Here is a 4,064-nt window from a genome sequence, read left to right on the forward strand (position 1 = left end):
ACAGCGGCCTCTCCCCCCCTTTTCGCAGTTGCCCTTCCCTTCTCCCTTGTGGGGGAGAGGGCACGAATATACACATGAGCGCTTAGAAAATCAGTTCCAGCCTTGAAGAAGACAAGTCCACTAGTCGAAACGTCGGCTTGGGCACCCACCCCCTGTGTACGGATTTTTTCATCGCAAGCTTCCATCATCCCCTTCCTGCCGTTTTTTGGATGTGTGTATACGTGTAACACTATTGAAAATATAGCCTTTTCAAATCGAATGAATCATTTATGCTAGGCTTGAAAAGCCGTGGCATAGTTCCTAGCGTTTTATTCCTTTGAGTAATAAAGGTGTCTGTAAATTTTGGTCAGGCCTAGAAGCAACGCTTGTCAAAGAAGCAATGTTGCTTCTTTGGTAACGACCTCTGTCTTGAAAACTGCCTGTACTTCATGCCGGTATAAATACTCATGGTGTCAATCACATGACCACAAAATTCAGTGCTCGTCTTGCAAAAGTCGCGTTGTTTTCTTCACTGGCCCTAATGTGCCATTTGGAGACTACTCAGAATAGTGAGTTTTCTGCGTGCTGTTTCCGATTGTTCCCCAATAGTAGACCAATAGTAAGACACCGTCAAAATAGGATTTTACACCACGGTATCAGCCAGTGTAGTGTCATCAAAGCAGTGAAGCAATCATTACGCGACAGATGTGCCGAATGGGTGTGTGATCATATTATTCCGGCTTTCACTGTGCTCGCGTGGAAAGCGCCTCATCGTGAGGGAGCAGTGGGCGCTACCTTTAATGTTCTTCTAAACTGTGTTGTGACATCCGCTGTGCAAGCGTGTGGCAAGGTTTTCTTCATTTATTCAACAATGAACTTGTTCAGATCGTGCACTACACTGGTTTCTGCATGCTTTGTCATATCCCTGTCTCAGATGGCACGTATTTACGACACGGTGTTTGCGGTTTTGACAGATATATTTTAACACCGCGTCATAGTGTCAGGACGATTTTAAGACAGTGTGTGACGAGTGACCTTGAGTTTTGTATTCTGCGGAGTGACGCATGCGTCGTATTCTCTGTGTTTTCTTCCGTTTTCCTTCATTAAACTTTAGTTGAAAGTGAGCGCTTGTGTCGTTTTCTTCTATGAAGTTGTCTCCGTCGTCAGTGCGCGCTTTCCAGTAACGACGAATACATACCAACTCGCCCAGTTTTCTGCTTTGTTACGTATTAAATGCAAAGCATTTCTGAGCGAACCTTAGGCACTTTGAGCGTTTCTATCTACGTATCTGTCTATCTATTTAGCCGCCTACGTCTGGGTGCTCTCATGATCGCTTCCTTAACTTGATGTAGACCAAAATCGGCATGGAAGGGTAAGAGGATTTGACGAATATGACTGTCGGGTCATGAAATGAATAATGTGAAAATCCTGTTGCGTACGTCGTCAAACCCTTTCCTCGAGTCACGTGTGGCACACACCCGTTTACCATGGGCCGCTGTGTACGGGTATGCGCCACAGGTGATTGACAGTTTATATCTACCCAGGAACGACGAGAACAGACATTCGTAATTTAAATGCGAGAGCGTTAAGAAAAACCGACATCGACTTCTTCAAGGCTGGAACTCCAGCCTTGAAGAAGGCAAGTCCACTTGTCGAAACGTCGGCGGGAGCACCCACCCCCTGTTTACGGATTTTTTCATCGCAAGCTTCCATCTTCTCCTTCCTGCCGTTTTTATGACTCAGCAAGCTATATTTAAGCATTGCTCGACCCCGGAGGAATACATTAACGAAGGTCACGTATGATATTCACATTATCGCACCGTAAAGTGCACTTAGTCCGCCAGAACGACGCAGTGTGCTCTTCATTTCTTACGAGGCTGGACGATGGCCTCATGCTGACCGAGGATGATGACAGATTAATTCACAGCCACTTGTAGACTAGGCTACGTAGGTCACATAGACCTAGGTAGTCTACGAATACGACAAACGCCATCCACTGATGTTGGTGTACGTAGCACTATCCAGGCATACCAGCCTCAACGGCATATACCTCACCAACGCGAAGGGTGACTTCAGGTTCCGACATGTCGCCGGCTCTATCGACAGGCAATTTGTCGAGGAAATGATCGAGGCGTCCACGATTTCCAACAGCTGTACTATACCTCATACTTCACTACACATGTGCCCCTAGTCACCGCGATCACAACCGGATCCAATAGCAACTCATGACCAGCTGCTGCTGCTCACTGATCATGGTGATGATGACCTTGTTCGAGAACTGTCAAGAATATCTTCCACACATGAACACAGCAAGTTCGTGAAACGTGCGTCCGTTCTTCATCATAAGGGACAAGTATAAGCACTACATATCAGCTTACCGCTTCTGGTGTTGGTAATACCCAAGTCGCCGTTGGCAGCGTTACCCAACTGTAAACAACTGGTTTATAACACATATGTGCCTCTTGAACGTATATGTGTGCGCATAAAATTTACACAAATCTTTAGCGTCATTTCGTGACGTTTCGTTCAGTAAAAAAAATTACGCCACAGTCACCTTCTCGCCGCATGCTTCAGATAACATCGACTCCCACGGTACGTGGGATCTATAATAATAATTGTTGGGGTTTAACGTCCCAAAACCACGATTTGATTATGAGAGACGCCGTAGTGGACGGCTCCGGAAATTTTGACCATCTGGTGTTCTTTAACGTGCACCTAAATCTATGTACACGGGCCTTAAGAATTTTCGCCTCCATCGAAAATGGAGCCGCTGCGGCCTGGATTCGATCCCGCGACCTTCGGGTCAGCAGTCGAGCACCATGACCCCTAGACCACTGTGGCTCGTGGTACGTGGGATCTGCCGATTTTTTACGAATGACAATGTAGAACTCTGATCTTCAAAAAGACTGGTTCTGGCACTGATTCTTGAACGTCAATGGCGAATGCACTCCGAAAGCGAACGATCGACCAACTGGAAATTTTGTTTATCCGTTCTTTGATTGTAGATATTGCTAATGAAGTTGAAACGAGCGATTACTCGGGAAGCTGTTCTCACTCACCACTATACAGTGGAATCTCGTTGATACGATTCTGCATAATACATTTTTCGGCCCAATACGTTTTTGTTCTTATTCCCGGCCAACGAGAATAATGCATTTTCATGCGTTTATAACGATCACATTTTTGTCCAAGATTGGATAATACGACCGAGAAAGTGAATCTTGGCCGATACTAGAAATGCTACGTTTATTCTTCGGTGTGCTAGCTCAAACCGCGTTCTAACAAGCCATGATCTGCACGTTGCAGAGCCGCTGAGGCCGCGGCATCATCGGCTTTGAGGCGAAAAGAAGAAAGTCCTGCGCAAATTTACCAGCTACTTCACTTTAGCTCAATAAAAGTGAGTTGCTGACGAAGTATACATATATTCCTCCTTCTTTTATTCTCTTTGGGTAATACGATGTTTGCATAACATGTTTTATTTTCCGGTTCCCGTGAAAAACGTATCAACGAGGTTCCGCTGTAGTACAGATGATGTTGCGCTGTCTCGCCATCATCGCCTATGCTGCGGAGGTTGCTCGAGCTTTTCAGAGTAGCAACTTATCGGAATTTATATCACACGAGGAAATGTTGTATTGCAGTGTGGTAAGTACACGTTATACCACACTGCAAATGAATGATATACTTGTGACATACGATGAACATAAACGTTATGTTCATCCACAACGGTGGTGGTTATGGTGCTCGATTTCTTGCCCGAAGGTTGCGGGATCGAATCCCGGCCATGGCGGCCGCATTCTCGGTGGAGGCGAAAATGCTAGAGGCCTGTGTACGTACATTTATGTGCAAGTTAAAAGAGCCCCAGGTGGTCGAAATTTCAGGGGCCCTCCACTACGTGTCCCTCATAATCATATCATGGTTTGGGACGCAAAACCCAACAATTATTATTAAAACAGTGCGTTCTTCCAAGCATGATAACGTTCTCAACTTTCCGCAACATTTTTTCATCGCTAACTGCCTGGTAGGTGGGCCGTGAGGTATCAGGTGCATCGTGACTCTGTGATCGCGTGCAGAGGTGCCTTGTAGTG

Source organism: Rhipicephalus sanguineus, chromosome 3, assembly GCF_013339695.2.
Source record: "Rhipicephalus sanguineus isolate Rsan-2018 chromosome 3, BIME_Rsan_1.4, whole genome shotgun sequence".
Lineage (NCBI taxonomy): Eukaryota > Metazoa > Arthropoda > Arachnida > Ixodida > Ixodidae > Rhipicephalus > Rhipicephalus sanguineus.